The sequence below is a fragment of the Scylla paramamosain genome, chromosome 12 (genome assembly GCF_035594125.1).
Source record: "Scylla paramamosain isolate STU-SP2022 chromosome 12, ASM3559412v1, whole genome shotgun sequence".
Classification (NCBI taxonomy): Eukaryota; Metazoa; Arthropoda; class Malacostraca; order Decapoda; family Portunidae; genus Scylla; species Scylla paramamosain.
The window spans coordinates 25,382,948-25,401,896 of NC_087162.1; the positions used below are offsets into that span (position 1 = coordinate 25,382,948).

Genomic DNA, 18,949 nt, shown 5'->3' on the forward strand with positions numbered 1-18,949 from the left:
TGTTCTTGCATTTCTTGTTTTTCTTCTCCCCGTTATGTTTTGTTCATGCTGGCGCTCATTATCGTTATTGTTGTTATTATCAGCGTCTTCTAGCACCATTACCCTGATAGCGATTCGTTCACCATGCCTCGGTTCCTTATACAACCTAGAACGTAACCACTTCACCGCTTCATTTCCTCACCGGCTCGTACATTTTTTCTCTCCATCCACGATTGCACAAGAGACTGCAACATTTTCCTTCAGAGATTTTTTGTTACTATTCTTATTTTTTTTCCCTCATCGCTTCCCTCCTCACGTTTACTTAGCACGGTGGTCTCTTGGGCGCTCCCCTTCGTGTTTTCTGGATGGAGGTGAGGCGCCGTGAGCAGCGGAGGGGGCAGAACAAGATGGGGTGAGGGGAAACAGGAGAGTAGGGGGGGGAAGGGAGAAAATTCCATGCTTTCACTTCAGTTGTTTAAACGCGCGCGACTCCAGAGGCGGCATGCACGTCAGTGTTGAAATCGGAATGCAGTATGAACAAGAGGAGGAGAAGGAGGAGGAGGAGAAGGAGAAGGGGGAGGAGAAGGGGGAGGAGGAGAAGGAGGAGGAGGAGAAGGATTGAAATTAGCAAGAGGAAGAGAAGATTTAAGTGACAGTTGGACATTGTTTTATTAATATTGATAGTTGGATTAAGAATTGTGGTAGTGGGAGTAGTAGTAATATTAGTAGTGGTGGTGGTGGTGGTGGTGGTGATAGAAAAAGGGGAAAAAAAGTACTATTTAGGAAAGCATCGAGAAAGAGGAGGAGGAGGAAGAGGAGGAAGAAAAAGAGCAGGACGAGGAGCAGCAGCGAGAAGGGAGAAGTGTTAGTGGAAGTAAATTATCAATGTCGAGGACGTGTCGTGTTTTGTGACGTGTTCAATTAGTGACGTTCGTTTGAGTGGAGGCGTAGGGGGAAAGGGGGAAAGGACAGCTGAATTATTAATTAGATGAATACATTCTCTCTCTCTCTCTCTCTCTCTCTCTCTCTCTCTCTCTCTCTCTCTCTCTCTCTCTCTCTCTCTCTCTCTCTCTCTCTCTCTCTCAATACATTTAATATAAACACACGAGCTGCATTCCTCACTCACTCTTATTAACTAACACATTCAATTAAAATTATTAAAACCCACACGAAGGAATCCACAGTCATTTAATACTTGTCAAAGTTACTCGTTTTTCTTCCCCTTCTTTTCGTTCTTGCTTAATTTCTTGACACGAAGAATTCTCAAACGAATCAACTTAGCGGCGCATCGAAGGCTGGGCAGTTTTTGTGAATCGTAATTTTTCGCTCACGAGTTGAGATGAACACTCGTAATTACACCTTGGCACACAGGCCTCGTTACTGAGCACACTGGAATCTGTATCGCACCTGTCATCATCGCCTCACTTGGGTAAAGGTGTGGGGAACCGGATCGTTTACCGCTGACTGGAGAAAATTATGTTTTTTTAAGGTTATAATTAGAAAGACTGATTGATATGCATTTGCTCAATAATTTTCCTTCGAGTTCCCACGAGCAAAGGAAGCGTTGATTAAAGAAACTCATAAATTTTCCTGGCATTGCAATTAGAAAATGAATTATTGGCATGTATATATAACTTCATTTCCTCTCAGTTCGAACTTGTAAATGAAACTTTGGAGCACATGATGATAAACATAGAAGTGGTTGAAATTTAGGTTAATTAGTTATTTTGTCGATGCTGAGTCACACAGTTTAGTTTCGGGCTGAATTATCTATGTAAATAATTATCTGTGTACTTAAACCCTTCCTCTTTAAACTTGTATTGTGAGAGTAACAGAATCTTCAAGCAGCAACCGTGCACCATTAAACAATTAAGACATTCGCAATAAATACCTACTTTTATTTGTGCAAGGCAATTATTCGCTTTAGTCAGTCAGCGGCAGGCACAAACGTTCTCTCTCTCTCTCTCTCTCTCTCTCTCTCTCTCTCTCTCTCTCTCTCTCTCTCTCTCTCTCTCTCTCTCTCTCTCTCTCCTTCTCTCTCTCTGTCTCCTCTCTCTCCTCTCTCTTTCTCTCTCTCTCTCTCTCATCTCTCTCTCTCTCTCTCTCTCTCTCTCTCTCTCCTCTCTCTCTCTCTCTCTCTCCTCTCCTCCTCTCTCATCTCTCTCTCTCTCTCTTCCTCTCTCTCTCTCTCCTGCACTTCAGACCACTCCAGCATCTAGGCGTCCGTGTCTCTTTAAATGGAACAAAAACGTAATGAACATAAAAAAGAAACGCCACACGGAAGGGGAGGCGTCGAGGGAACCGCAGAGGAACATAAAGCAACGCAAGATAATATTTAGTGCAGAGTGGAGAACACGGGGACGTATAGAATAAGAAAAAAAATGACACCTCCACAACCTCTACTTTGGCAGGTTACGAGGGGCAGTAAATCTTCCATACATGTAATATATTTTTTATATACCTAACGTGACGGTATTTGGGATTACGTGAGAGTTAGCATTAAACTCCACGTGATAAACAGTAGGTAAGGACAGGTGAGATGAGGTGAGGTGATGTGGTACGTAATAAAGGTGAGACAGGTGGACCTCACACGTGGAGAGGGAAGAGGTGAAGGAGGAGGAGGAGGAGAAAGGAGGCAAATGGGAGAAGAGCAGAGAAAGGGTATCGGTAGGAAAGAGGGGAGGGAGGCAAGGGGGAGGTGTAGAAGAAGAATTGTTTCAGCATCACGCAAATTATAGTCATTGTCTCTGGCCAGTCATCGGCGCCGGGCTCTCTACTTCCTCATTGTACAGGAGAGAGGGTGATGGTTTGAAATGTTTTGTCCTTCCCCTCTTCCCCTCCTTCTCCCTCTTCCTCCTCCTCCCTCTTTCCCCTTCTCCCTCTTCCCCTCTCCCTCTTCCTCACCCCTTCTACTTTTCATCCTCCGACTCTTTTCCCCTTCTCTCCCTTTTCTCGTGTCTCTACCTACTTCCTCTTCCTTTCTCCCTTCTTGTCATCATTCCTTTTCTCTTTTTTCTCCTCCTCTCCCTCTAATAGTTTCTCTTCTCTCGTCTTCTTTTCTCATCACTCTTCTCTATTCCTCCTCTTTTTATCACTCTCCTCTTTTATTCTCTTTTCCTCTCACTGTTTCCCTCCTCTTCTCTCTCTCTTTTCCTCCCTCTTCTTATCCCATTTTTCATACTTTTTCAATCCTCTTCACTTTTTTTTTCTCCGTCTCCCCCCTCCTTTCTCATTCCTCTTTCCCCTCCCACTCTCCCTCTCTCTCTCTCTTCCCGTCCCCGCGCTGTGGAAGACGCCAGCTGACGCCTGCCGGGTATTCAGGTTAAAAGCTGGTACCCACAGGCAGTGTTTTTTGCGTGTGAGGTCAACGTCGAGGAAACATTACGAAATATCTGAAGTCATAAACACCTGCGAGGAGCTGAATGTGTATTGAAAAGTTACTCGAGCGGTGACGAAGAATGTTGTGTGTTGCGAGTGGGTTTAGGAAGTTCATGGGGTTGGTTTTATAGTGGAGAGAAATTTGTGCGTATGGTTTGTATGTTAAGTACTTTGTGTTAACTGTTCACAAGAGTTGGGAAGTTAAATTGGTGGAATGACCTTTTTTTAGTTTATTGGTACTATTTTGTTAGTCTACTACTACTACTACTACTACTACTACTATCTATTACTACTACTACTTACTACTGTACTTCAGGGCCGGAGGTGATGCTTGCCTCCCATAAATAAGCTTCTCTGGAATGTGCGGTTAGAACCTGAAATAATTATATCACCTTTTTGTCTTGTTCGGTAAGGAAAAACTAAGCTTTCGCAACCTCAAAGTAAATAGTTTAACGTCAGCAGGGTTGTATTGCAGCTTCCATAACGAAATACACTTTGTCTTATGCACACAGTAATGCGGTAATGGGGTATTCCCGTCATGCAACTGAACCTTCCTCGCTCTGATAGTTCTTCACCTTACTTACCATGTGTCATGTTCGTTAATAGCTGTTTGTGTCGGCCAGTCTTTGCTCCTTCCCTCTGAGGTCACCCAGGGTCTGCCAGCGCGGAGCAAAGTCACCTGCCCAGCTGCACCCCGCCCCACAGACACTGCAAGCCCCGTATTTCAAGGTGACGGCGGTTGATGGATGCATGAACAAACTGGACAGACTTAGTTATACGCTGCGTCCGTAATTGTATGTACGATAAGTTTAATTAAAGATCAGTGCCTGCAGTCATTGCCGGGGGATGAAAGGCAATTAGCGCTGTTGTGATGGACACTGAGCACTGCCTTTCATCTCGGCTACTGACGCACGGAGAGCTGTCTGTAAATGGAAAATGAAAGAGAAAGCCTTGTTGTTGTTGTTGTTATTATTATTATTATTATTATTATTATTATTATTATTATTATTATTATTATTATTATTATTATTATTATTATTGTTGTTTTTGCTATTATTAATACAAGTTGTAGTAGAAGATATTGTTATTTAATAGTAATCATTGCTATTTTTCGTTAAGTTTATTCATCTTAGTGCATTTAGTAATCTTGTCCTATGACTGAACTTGATTTTATTCTTTTTGTTTGTTTTGTTTAGCGTGTGTGTGTGTGTGTGTGTGTGTGTGTGTGTGTGTATGTCAGGGGACGGGAACTGTTATGGAGAATCTCTTTATACGTTTGTAATTACTACCTAAATCGCGAGAGAGAGAGAGAGAGAGAGAGAGAGGAGAGAGAGAGAGAGAGAGAGAGAGAGAGAGAGAGAGAGAGATGAGAGAGAGAGAGAGAGAGGAGAACCAATACATAGAGTCAACGTACTTAAAACAGATACAATTAGCACGGCATCGGCTCGCCTTTAATGAACACATGCGTCAGTCGGGGGGTCACGAGGCCTCAGCTCCCGCCCAGGCAGATGATGAGATGCACAATCCTTTGAAGCTCCTCGGAAAACTTATTAGCGACCCTCTGAAATGACGGCCTGAAGTAATACAATGCCTTAGTAATGAACGCGTGCACCTGGCGCTGGCTGGCCTTATCTCGGGCCCTTAGGTGCAACAGAGCGGCCAGGTGTGTTGGGAGGGTGCAGGTGGTGGAGGCGGTGGTGGTGGTGGTGGTGGTGGTAGGAGAGGAGTGTTGTTATTGAAATAGTTGTGGGTTTGAAGAGGAGGAAGAGTGATGGGAGAGGACATGTTATGGAGGGAAGGAAGAAGGGGAGGAGGGTGGAATGGAGGTGGAAGAAGCGGAGGATGAGGATGAGGATGAGAAAAATGAAGAGGAGGAATAAAAACATGGAGAAAGAGGGAAGAGGAAGAAGAGAAGCAGGCGGAGGAGATGAAGGAGGGGAAGAAGAGGGGAGGAAGGAACCACTGTGAAGCAAATAAGGGAGAAAAAAAAATCATTAAATAAAGAAAATAGATGGGAATACTAGAACGAAGATCTTGAGAGAGAGACAGAGAGAGAGAGAGAGAGAGAGAGAGAGAGAGAGAGAGAGAGGGGGGGGGGGAGAGTCAGTTGGGGTTGGGTATAAGCTCATAAGTGCACCAGTTAGCCTCGGTGATAACATCTGTAACCCTTGTCCGACACGACCTCCTCCTGATAGCGTCACTTCTCGATAGGGACGAGTAGCAAACACAGCAACGGAGACAGAGAAGGCAGCCAGGGAGGGGAGGTAGAGAGAAGGAAGAAGAGAAGGGAGGGGATAGAACAGTTTATACTATTCCATTGTAACCTTCCCCAAACCGACTATGACACACACACACACACACACACACACACACACACCGCTCCTCCCCCATCTCCTTATTCTTATTAATTTTCGTAGGTAAACAGCAATCCAGAGATCAGAAGTTCCTGCAGAGACTTCGACTGAGGAAAAATTATGAGGGAGGTGGGTGAAGGGAGATGAGGAAAGGAGGGAAGGATGAAAGAAGAGAGGTGAAAGAAGGAAAGAAAGGGAGAGGAGGAAATTGTAGGGGGGTAAGAAGGAAGGAAGAGGAGATACGAGAAAACAAGCAAGGCAGAGGAGGGAATAAGGAAAATAAAGACAAGGAGGGAAGGAATGGAGGTAGGAAAGTAACAGTGGAAGTGGAAAGGGGAGAGACAGGTAAGAGGGAGAAAGTGGAAAGGAGGCACAGAAATGGAGAGGAGGGAAGAATGAGGAAAGATAGGAAGGGAAAAGGAGAGAAATTGATACGAACAAAAACCAATAATCAACTGTAACTTCCTCGTCTTCACTACTCTACCACCACCACCACCACCACCACCACCACCACCCTCTGCACTTTGGATGGATGGAAGGAGAGAAGGCGGAGGAGGAGGAGGAGGAGGAGGAGGAGGAGCAGGAGGGAAGATGCAGGGCGCCCTTTTAACCTTGCAGAGTAGCACCAAGTCTTCTCGAAATTCAGATTTAAAACCTATTACTACTGACGGACTTTGAGGCGCCATGTTGGGCTGAGGGTGACTGATGGGATCCTTGGGGCTGGTGGACGAGTTTGACACACACACACACACACACAACACACACACACACACAGAGAGAGAGAGAGAGAGAGAGAGAGAGAGAGAGAGAGAGAGAGAGAGAGAGAGAGAGAGAGAGAGAGAGAGAGAGAGAGAGAGAGAGATGCTAAATTACAATACATACATCAGACTGACGACTTGATTACATGACGAGGAGGCCAGATGGAGGCGCGGCGACCCCCTCCCAGCTCCCCCACGTGACCTTTGAACCCCCACCAGAGCAGCGACCGCGGGGAAACCAACGTAATGAGGCGGAGGTGAGCGTTTAGCGACGATTTGTGGGCGATTGTGGCGCGCGGCTGCTGGTGACTTCGCACAGACAAACGACGCGGAATTGTCCTCCATAAAAGAAAGCCCCTCGAGGGTTCCTGAAGGAGTCGTGACGGCGGGAAAGATTCTAAGCGTCGCGAGCATTTTTGGGCCGACCTGCCGCTAACCCTTCGCTTCCCTTCCTTCCTTCCCTCCCTGCGTAGTGATAAAAGATCATGTTAGTGGCTAAATGGCGGGTTTTGATCCATTCTCTGCTATTAGTTATGCGCTTCCCGGTGTAAATGGATATGGTATTTAAAGGCGCATGTACGTAGTGTCTGGTGGTGGTGGTGGTGGTGGTGGTTGAGGTGGTGGGGTGTGGGTTTGCCTGCTGTGTGTTGGGTGCGTGTGTGTTGTGTGGTGGGTGTGCGCTGACGTGCTGGCCGGGTCATTTATTATTGAGGGGAAAAACGTAATTGGCTTTGTTGTTTAGAGTTATATGAAATAGTGTGTACGTATATAGCTGCAATTGTTGTTGTTGTTGTTACTAGTGTCATTATGATGGAAATAGTAGTAGTAGTAGTAGTAGTAGTAAGGGTAGTAGTAATAGTAGTAGTATAATGCTACTACTGCTACTAATACTACAACGGCAACAACAACAACAACAACAGCAACAACAACAACAACAACAACAACAACAACAACAGTAATACAAATGGGGCTGCACTTGGAGCAAGCTAAGGATAATATTCCGTGCGTGGCGTCGGGCAATGCTGCAGTGTCCCTGGAGGCGAGACAAGGCTGCTCGTGATCCCGGCCAGCCGTCACCAGTCAGGCCAGTGATCATGGTCATCTCTAATGCTGTCAGGAAATCATGATCCTGCCGCATACCACCTCTTCACTCTGACACTCCTCATCCCTCCCTCCTTATCTTCCGTCTCCCATCACCTACTCCCACGTTAAGCCCCAGGTTCTTCTAGCCCCTTCACCTTGTCGTCCCATCCAGCCTAACCTAACCAAACCGAACCTCGCTGCATCCACATTCTCCCTTCAGCTCCCTCGCCATGTCCTCTCATTCAACTCTAGATCTAACCTAACCAAGCCGCATCAACACCCTCCTTTCAGCCTCCTCACCGTGTTGTCTCATCCAGCCCCAATTCTAACCTAACTCCGCCTCATTCACATTCTCCCTTCAGCCTCCCCTCACCGTGTCGTTTCATTCAGCCCCAAATTTAACCTAACTTCACCACATCCACGTTCTCACTTCAGCCCCCTCATCGTGTCGTCTCATCCAGCCTCCCAACTAACCTAACCCCCCTTCCAAGCCAGTTATCTAGACCTGAGGCATCTTGCACCTGCTTGATGTGTTCACCTGCGCTCACCTGCACTCACCTGGGCTTTAAGGACACCCGAGTTCCCTGCTTTTTGGCCGCGGGATGTTACTGCCACAAGATGATAATGGGAATTGTAGACTTGGGTTTAATTTTTCGTCTTCGTCTGTTCGGTCTTCTTTTGCTCTCCTTTGGCCTGTTCCCTCGTGTCTGCTGTCTTGTGTTACACTTGTGCGCGTCCGAGATAAGATTTTGACGGATCAGTAGGAGGAATCTGAGCCAGGTGTGAATGAAGAAATATAAAACTTGTGCGTGTGTGTGTGTGGGGGGAGGGAGAAAATATATTGTTTGAAATTTAAGAAAAGTGTTTGTGCGTGTTTTGCTTTGTTTTTTTTTTTTTTTATGTGCTTTCTGTAAACGAGTTTGTAATACAGATTAGTGGTAGTGTGGATCAGGTGGGGTGTGTAATTACTGTTGTTGTTGTGGTGGTCGTGGTTGTGTTGCTGTTGTTGTGTTTGTTGCTGTTGTTGTGTTTGTTGCTGTTGTTTTCTCCATCTTCCCGTCATTGTTTTTGGTTTTATTGTATGTTATGTATATTTTTGCGATTATATATCATCCATATCTTAATTTTTGTTTTGTGTAGTAGTTCTTTTCTTTTTTTCCTAGTATTTCCCTACCTCTACATATAACATAATTGTCATTTGTGAAGACTATCACATCTCCAGTCGTGCATTTAATCGCATAAACTTTAATTATTTAATTTATGCATAAAAATAAACAAAATAAAATAAAAAAGATAAAAGAAAAGGGAAGTCTGCCGACATTGCGATGGCCGGGAATCGAACCCGGGTCAACTGCTTGGAAGGCAGCTATGCTCACCACTATACCACCATCGCATGTGAGCAAAATGGAAAGCTGTAACATTCATCTCTCTCTCTCTCTCTCTCTCTCTCTTTCTCTGAACCTCATTCCAAAAGATAAGCCAGGGTCCTCACTCTATGGCCCCACAATCTCCGGGCCAGCCCCTGCAGCACGGAGGAGTAGGATCCCCGCAGAGCCCCTGTGGGAGGAGCCTCGCGCCCCTCCACGCTGGGACCCCCATTAGACGGGCTTATCAGGGTGGGTTCCTGGAGGTGACACGGCAGGGAACCCACGACCCCCTCCTCCTTCCCCCTAACTGTTCTCCTCCTCTTCCTCCTCCTCCTCCTCCTACTTAACTGTTCTCTTTCCTCTTCCTTGTCGTCCTCCTCTTCCTCCTTAACTGTTCTCTTTCCTCCTCCTCCTCCTCCTCCTCCTTCTCCTCCTCCTCCTCCTGTACTATTCTGTCTCACTAATAGCGTAGAATAGTCACCCAAACAGCCTAGTAAGGGTCAGGGTCTGTTGGTGTTTGGACTCTCTCTCTCTCTCTCTCTCTCTCTCTCTCTCTCTCTCTCTCTCTCTCTCTCTCTCTCTCTCTCTCTCTCTCTCTCTCTCTCTCTCTCTCTCTCTCTCTCTCTCTCTCTCTCTCTCTCTCGGGAGATCGAAAACATCGAACACTTGAAGAAGGGAGTGTGTGGGATCATTTGAACACCACACACTCTCAGGTACTTAGTGTGTAGTTAGAGCATAATGAAAACATTCAAGAGACATCAGAAAGTCCTCGATAGACAAGCAAGATCCTGTAGAACAATGAATATACTTAACGTTAATCTCTACCGGGGGATTAAAACGGCGGTGTTAGGAGAGGAGTATGTATGTACGTAAGGAAAAGTATATATTTCTTTCTTCACACATATTACTTTTTTATCCCACATATTGCTATTTCTCAACCACAGTCCTATGCATTATAAATTTCTCTTTCCAGGAAAACAAACGAAGTTAAAATTGGTTGATAACTTTGGGAGGAGATGCAGTTTAAATATGTAGGGAAGATAATTTTGAGATACGAAAAACTGGAACTTAATTTCCATGCTTTTAATTACAAATTTTTCCTTTTAACATTTGATTCTCTGAGATATATTAAACAACTCTGTGGTCATCCATTTCTCCTTCAGGCATTATTTAATTTTGGGCAAATTTTCAAAATATAGTAATTGTATTTTTATCTGCACACATACAAGTTCTCGCTCTTATCTTGAGTAATCGGTGAAGGGCGGAGACGTGGAGGTGGACCCGCTCATCTCCTTGCGAAAAAATATATGCAGTTTCTTACGTAACATTTATTTCAAGGACGTGAATGTGACGAACTTCTTTACTGAGTCTTATTATTTATTTTATTCATTTTTTTTTATCATATATTTATTATTATTATTATTTTTTTATTCCTTCAAGTTGCTCTTTCACATTATCTTTCCACGCACACGCTCAGATTCTTCCTTCATATTTTCAGGACGTTTGTGAGTCTTATTACTTCACTGAGAGCTATCTTTTTCAAGTCTATCTTCATAATTTCCTTCACTTCCACACACTTTTTTTCTTATTATTTTTAGTAGTGTCTATTATTCGTTCTCTATGACCTTTCAAGTCCATCTTTTAGTTTTTTTTTTTCACTTTTCACTGACACACACTTTAATTTTCTTTTGCTTATATCAATACTGAGTGTGATTATAATTCCTTTAATGTTACTTTTTTTTTTTTTTATTCCTCCTGGTTCCTTCCTCAGATTCTTAATTTGACATTCTGTTTTTCATATCTTAAGACTTGCATGCTACTGTACTTCCTTCTCTAAGCCCAGTTTTTCTCCCAAGCCTTCTTCAAAGTTTCCTTCACTCTTTGTTTCAGCTTCTCTTCGTATGTATTGGAATGTAAATGTAACGCCCTTCAGATTGCTTCTACAGATTATGTTCATGTACGTATGCCTTGAGTTTTCCTTCATCCATATTAAGACGTGAATGTTTATGTAACTCCTTCACTGCAAGTCCTTCGTTCATGCTGCTTCTCTTATTTTTCTTCACTTCCACCCACATCCGGTTTTCCTTCATGTGTATTCTTGCTTTTATGAATTATCTCCTGCAGCTTTCTTACCTCGCATTCTTACCTGGTTACTTGAAGCGCATTCCCTCGTTCCGTCAGGTTTCTGCTTCGTTCACGTGGCACAGGTTGGATCACACCTACGCTAATAAACGACTAATTCTCGCCCAGGTGAGAAGCAAGCCGTGTGGAGACAAATTTGGCTCTTCTTCATTAACATAACATCCTTCAGACACTTAGTACATGTTTTTGCGAGGCACATTCTTGGAGGCAGTAAACTTGATTATTTTCAGGAACAGGAATCATATTAGCTGTAAATAATGGCAATAATTATCTTTTACAACGAAGCTTAAGATATGCACCTCCTAATTCGGGGAAATATAATATGAACAGACCACTTGAATATTGTATATGAGTAATATAGAGTTTATTTTTGTGTTTGTTATTTAAAATTCCAAGAATCGATGAATTGCATATGGAGGAGACACGCACTGAGTAGCACAATCAGTATATAACATTACTGGCTGTCACTCGTCCCCTCGTCAGCCAGCCCGTGTTGCCCCAGCAGGCAGCACCACGCCAAGGCAGACGAGGGGGCAGGAATTGTCATGCGTCACACAGAACACAAACATAAGAACATTAAGAATAATTTTGAGATGTTGGAGATGTAACTGGACGCCGGCTGTGGCTCAGCATGACTCCACCAGTGTGCGTATTACTGCGCAGGTCCCGCACAGGTGTCCTTTGTCGCGGATTCTTTGTGTGAAATCTTTGCGACTGCAGAAGATCATCAGAGGCTTGTGGTACAGTCTCCCATGATCTGTAGTACTCAAACTGCCTTCTTGTTGGATTGTATCCCGCTATCTATATTTTCATCAGTTCCATTTACGGGTAATCTGCTGCTGCCGTGGTAGGTGGTCATTGTTTATCTCTTCAAGTTATCACAAGTGGCGTTCCACAGGGTTCTGTCCGTTGACCCATTCTCTGCTGCAGCATTGTTTAGTAGACGAACTTTCTGATAAGAAGTACACATCTCCAGGAGAGATGCCACAAACCACTGAGCTAAAGATGTTCCTGTTGCTCTAAATAAGGCAACGAGGAGCTGTGGACTCCATTCCCTGCAAAATTCTTTTTTCTCCATTTATCAACTAGACACAACAATCCAGTAGCCATCCCTTTTGTTTAGCGGTAATCAGCTGACCCGCCCCCCTCCATGCCTGGTATCCTCCAGGGCGGAGAACTTGGACACGTGCCCTCCCTCTCAGTCAGTTATAGTACGGCCAATGCCAATTCTTACAATTGTATGTAGTTCCAGTGTTATTATATGATAGTGCCCCATCCACCAGAGGAAAATTCTGGGTGTGTTTTGACATCCTTGCAGCATACCTCATCAAACATCTTAAATTAAAGATTCGTGTCAATCTAATTCAGTAACTTAATGAAATACTGTGTTCCCTACTGTCGTAGTTAAGTTGTTTTTCTCTGCCTTATAAATAACTCTACGCATTCCAAATTTACAGGTATTCACACACACACACACACACACACACACACACACACACACACACACACACACACACACCTTCACTATATGGAAGAATATATATATATATATATATATATATATATATATATATATATATATATATATATATATATATATATATATATATATATATATATATATATATATATATATATATATATATATATATATATATATATATATATATATATATATATATAGATATATATATATATATATATATATATATATATATATATATATATATATATATATATTTTTTTTTTTTTTTTTTTTTTTTTTTCGCTCACTGCTACTCCTTCAGTATTGACTATCATTAATTGCTCATCGTCCACAGCAGTGCTGCTGTTCTTTCTATCTATTCCCGCTATTTTTACGGTTACTGAGCATTTCTGAAGTTATTAACTGCAGCCTCCCCTTCACAGGGCACAAACCTTTCAGCTTACTCTCGCATACTCTGCTCATCTCACTTATGCATAAGTTAACGATTTTTCTTTTCGTTTCTTCATCCTTTTCCACAAGTAATTCTACAACACTGGCTTACTGTTTCTTCACCTTTTTAAGACCAACTGTGTATGAACATCCCCGAGAACTAAACGTTTTTTTTCGCTTCACAGTGTTTTCACATTTGTATTCTTACAAACACACACACACACACACACACACACACACACACACACACACACACACACACACACACACACACACACACACACACACACACACACACACACACATACACACACACACACACACACACACACACACACACACACACACGTCACACGCATACACCCACATACATGTCATCGCCACACTGGGCAGTCATGTCCCGTAGACTTTTCAGCATCGGTCATCACGCGCTCCTATTCCTAACCCAGAACTACGCTACAGCTATTCTCTCTCTCCTCTCTCTCTCTCTCTCTCTCTCTCTCTCTCTCTCTCTCTCTCTCTCTCTCTCTCTCTCTCTCTCTCTCTCTAGCAAGCGATTGTGACAAAAAGAAATCAGCTCCTAAGAAATAGATTTAGTATTCACCTCACTCACCTCTGACCACCACCACCAGCACAACCACCAGCGCCGCCTTGCAATAACCTACACGCTCTTGGTAATTAAAAGCCACTTCGTCAGGCACCCCCCGTCAGGTTGCAGCGCGTTACTGCTCCATTATAGGACGGTTTCACAAACTATGCAAAAAAGACGACGCAGAATCTACGTAAGAAGCGTTAATAATCTCAGTGTGTGGTGGGAGCGAGGGAGCGAGGGAGGGAGAGAGGCGAGTAGGAGGGGAGGAGAGTGGGGGAAGGAGGGGATGGAGGTAGGTAGGTGGGGAGGGGAGAGGAAGGGAATGAGGGATTGGAGGGAGGGAAAGGATGAAGATAAGTGAAGGAGTTTAGTTACAATGTATGACCCAAAGGAAAAAGTCTACACTGCTGCTGTTTCTGCAACTACTACTACTACTACTACTATTACTATTACTACTACTACTACTACTACTACTACTACTACTACTACTACTACTCTTTTATAGAATTATCCGATTTTTATACACTGTGACAAAATAAAAGTGTCATAAAAATTTAGTAAGTACAAGAAAAAAAATCACTACAAGAAAAATCATAGGTCGCATTATAAAGAATCCAGCAAAACTAATCATATCTGCAAACAAAATTTACGATGTTTTCTTTTGAATCTCGTTTACACGCATTCACATCAGAACCCCTTGCACCATCCCATTACAACAACAACAATAACAACAAGGTCAATAACGCGCTGGTGAAAATCTTAATAGCGTTTAATCAAGAGAGAGAGAGAGAGAGAGAGAGAGAGAGAGAGAGAGAGAGAGAGAGAGAGAGAGAGAGAGAGAACCCGGTAGTGTAGTGGAAGAACCCGCAGACTGAACTGAACCTATCTACCTCCCTCGTCCTTCCTCCCTCTCTCCCCTCCCTGCCATCCTACCTGCCCTCCACTCTTTGTTCCCTCTTAGTGCTCGTGGCTCTGAAGTGGCCAGGCAAGGCGGGGGGGACGGGATGGCTACCCAAGACGCTACAAAAAGAGCACTTTACCGCGGACCCACAGAGAACTTAGGGACGGGACGAAGTTTGCGAGTTTGTGGGTTTATTGACAGAGAAAAAAGGAGTGAATAAAAAGTGCGGCGGGAGGGAACAGGTGAATCTTTTATCCTCTTGACAAGACGAAGGAAGAGAAATGAACTCCACTCCGCGGTCTTGTTTGCTGATAAACAAGACGTTATTTAGATAGGATTATTATTATTTTTTTTTTTTTTGTGTGTCCACGTTATGTTGGGGGGAAAATACGTGATTTGCTGAGTGTTATATATTTATTTATCTATTTTTACTTTGCTGGTGGGTGTTGGGGGTGGTAAGAATGTAAGCAAGTAGCGCTGATGATACGGTTGTCGATTTTCCTCAAGTTGTTTCGAGAAATTTTCGACTCAAGTGGAGGCGTCAATGGTGTGTTGTGGTGCGCTCTGCTCATTTGTAACGGTTTTGTGAGCGTGCAAGGAAAAAAATGAAATATTTATTGTAAACGACGTTAGGAAAATACAGAATTCATTTTGTTTACTTATTTATTCGTACCATGTGGTGGTGGTGGCGGTAGTTGTAGTAGTAGTAATGGTGATGATGATGATGGTAGTAATGTTAACGGTGGCCTGTGGTGGTGGAGGAGGCGGGGTCAGTCAAGATGCACTTGAAATGACCATAAAAATCCCCATGTAGTGCCGATGATCGCTGTCGTAGCAGTAACGAGTTGTTTTATTATTGCTACTTCAGGTGGTCCGTAGTGTTGTTTTTATTGTTGCACTGCTTATAGTTAATATCACTGTTACTCTTCACCATCACTATTACCTTTGTTATTGTTGGCGTTACTTTAAGGGCACCGTGCTGTTGTTCTCCATGTTCTATTTAATGACTGATTTTCTACCCTACCTTTGGGTCTGGCACTAGTACCATTGCACTGCTAATTGTACGGAGACTATTTTCATTACGATTGTGTCTTTAGATCAAGCTTCTTTTTTTTTAGGATTTTTCCAAATCACATTTTCTATGTATGGAGGAAACCAGCAGAGGAAACACGAAAACTTGCTAGAGAGAGAGAGAGAGAGAGAGGAGAGAGTGTGTGTGTGTGTGTGTGTGTGTGTGTGTGTGTGTGTGTGTTTACTTGATATGTCGTCCATTGAGGTATGACATGTCGTTGGTGGCGCTACAGGGGTGTTGAGCCTCTGAGCGGAACACCTGATGGGAAACAAAAGACTACTAGTGCGGCACCTGGCGGAGGAGGAGCGAGCGAGCGGGAGGGGGAGGAAGAGGAGAGCGGGAGGAGGATCACCTGAGGAAAAACACCTGCAGAAAAGCAATAAAGAGATGAACCAAGGAGGGAGGAAATTGTGCTGAATAACACCTGGGAGAAGGAACAACAAATTAACCGAGATAAAGGAAGGAACACCTGCAAGAGAGAGAGACAGAGAGAGAGAGAGAGAGAGAGAGAGAGAGAGAGAGAGAGAGAGAGAGAGAGAGAGAGAGAGAGAGAGAGAGAGAGAGAGAGAGAGCAAATTCCCCATGACATTTGCTGTATGGTTGTGGGGACCAAATTTTCCAGTGAAGGGTTGATCAAAGGTAATTGAGCACAGGTGAGACGACCCATGCCACCCACTGATGCCTCATTACCTGCCCTTACCTTCCCCCCCTTCCCTCTCTCCAGCTGTGCGCCTTGGGGCCCTTCATGCCACTACTCTAATTAACTATCACACACACGACACACACAGGTAATGGAGGTGATGAAGTGGTGTGTGTGTGTGTGCGTGTGTGTGTGTGTAGGTGTGCTTGCTTGTTGTATCCCACACATGGTTCTTGTTTTTGTTAGGCAACGTGAGTTACATACGTACACAACCTACCAACACACACACATACACACACACACACACACACACACACACACACACACACACACACACACACACACACACACGTACACAGGTCGGTCCTCACTCGCATACACACGGCATCATTTTCTGCCTGGGTGATTTCAGCCTGAGGGGAGCTGTTCTATCATGTCACGGGGATGCCCTTGGGGTGCTATATCGGTCACCACACACCTGCACCACCACACCCACACACCTGCACAGTCACACACCTGTACCTTCCTTCCGTCACCAGTAGCTTTCACACATGTTTCTCGTCTTCCAACTCCTTTTAAGATCGTCTCTTCTTCCATTCCAGTTTTGCTTACATGTGACTACAAACCTCCTTGCTACTCCTCTTACACACCTGCTTTTGCAATGCCACTCTCTTCAACACCTGATTTTTATTAACACGTCCTCTTCCACACCTGCGTTTTATTACCACATCCTCTCCCACACGTGCATTTTTAACATCACTCCTCTTCCACACCTATTTGGCAACACAATTTCTCTTCCACACCTGTGTTCTGAATATAACTCCTTTGCACGCTTGCATTTCAACAATATTCTCATTCCACACCTGCTTGTTTTAACACCACTTCACTTCCACACCAGCTTTTCAAATACCTTCATTCCTCACCTGCCTTTTCAACATCTTTCTCACGATGATTCAATTTTACGCCTGTCCACTTTCCTTTTATTCTGATTTCCTTATGTATATCATTATTACTGTTGTTGTTGTTTGCATGTACTTCTCTATAGACACGAACATGTACTGCTGCTGACTCTAACTCTTGTCTTTGCTGCGTCTCTGTAACCAAAGCTAACAATGCCTACTCGCTTATCATTTCGCGTTATCATTTCTCCTAACACGCCAAAGTACATATGAAACGCTTCTCCTTTGAGGGAAAAAAGACCAAAAAACGAACTATAAATATAAATCTACTCTATGAACCATTTCCTTAAGGCAGAACTATTCCCCAGAACCAGAACTATTTTTCACCGCTCCAGAACTATCAATTTGAACCAACATTATTTCTTTACACTAAAAATTGTTCCATGTTTCTTCGGAATTGGATCGTTTGTCTTGCGGGTAGTTCAGGGGTCGCTCGTGAAAGGGGAGATTACTAATAATGGTTATTTTGCTTTCTTTCTTCATGATTTTTTTTGTTTCATCTCTCTTTATCTACCATTCTCCTTCATCAACAGAGTGCTGGCGCGAGTAGAGCACAACTACTACCATGCAGGAGGCCCCAGGGGACGGCGCCCGGGTGAGTAGATGGCTCCTTCTGCAGACGGTGTCCAGCAGAGCGTGTCTCGCCAGCCTGATCTGGGGAAAAGGGAGAGGGGGAAGAGAGGAAGAGACCCTAAGCAATTGATTCCTGCCAAATGGAACTTCAGTGTGTGTGTGTGTGTGTGTGTGTGTGTGTGTGTGTGTGTGTGTGTGTGTGTGTGTGTGTGTTGTAGTGTCAGGCAGGTAGATAGACAGAGACGGACAGGTACACAGACAGACAGCTAGACAGAGAATCAGTAGAAGGAAGGGAGGGAGTGAGAAAAATGAGGAAGAAAATTTTGAACAGAACCTGTCATGATATTAAATGGATTCTACGTAACTTGTTCTTGTAAACACACACACACACACACACACACACACACACACACACACACACACACACACACACACACACACACACACACACACACACACACACCTCAAGATGGAAAGTGCTGATGGGAGAAAACTATTAATACTTTTGTTTTTTTATTATTATTATTATTATTATTATTATTATTATTATTATTATTATTATTATTGTTATTATTATTATTATTATTACTATCATTATTATTATTTTTATTATTATTATTACTATCATTATTATTATTATTATTATTATTATTATTATTATTATTATTATTATTATTGAGAAGAAAACGGAGGAGGAGGATCAGGAAGAGTCAGCCTAAGGAGCACAAAAAGAGGATAAGAAGACGAGGAGGAGGAGGAGGAGGAGGGGAATGAAAAGGGAGTAGGAAAATATATATATATATATATATATATATATATATATATATATATATATATATATATATATATATATATATATATATATATATATATATATATATATATATATATATATATATATATACGAGTATATATATATATATATATATATATATATATATATATATATATATATATATATATATATATATATATATATATAGCAGAAACAGGAATAGGAGGACCATAGAAGAAAGAGCACTAGGAGGAGGTCGGAGGAGAGAGAGAGAGAGAGAGAGAGAGAGAGAGAGAGAGAGAGAGAGAGAGAGAGAGAGAGAGAGAGAGAGAGAGAGAGAGAGAGAGAGAGAAGCGGAAAAAGGAGTAAGAGAAGGAAGGAAGGAAGGAAAGAAGGAAGGAAGGAGGGAGGGCAAAAGACAATAACAGCTTTTAGAATCGTACCCAACACCTCCGTGAGTC

The 18,949-nt window shown here is 43.1% G+C and overlaps 1 long non-coding RNA gene and 1 other non-coding gene across 8 annotated transcripts in view; one reads left to right on the forward strand and one right to left on the reverse strand.

Moving 5' to 3' along the window:
* Positions 1–18,949, forward strand: part of LOC135105945 (uncharacterized) — a 120,278-nt gene that overhangs the window by 7,116 nt on the left and 94,213 nt on the right. For all 7 annotated transcript variants that reach the window (XR_010271063.1, XR_010271065.1, XR_010271064.1 and 4 more), the window contains exon 2: positions 17,674–17,735. This is a non-coding gene — a long non-coding RNA (uncharacterized LOC135105945). The remainder of the gene's footprint in view (positions 1–17,673; positions 17,736–18,949) is intronic.
* Positions 8,874–8,945, reverse strand: Trnag-ucc (transfer RNA glycine (anticodon UCC)). The gene has a single exon. It is a non-coding gene; the product is annotated as a tRNA-Gly (tRNA).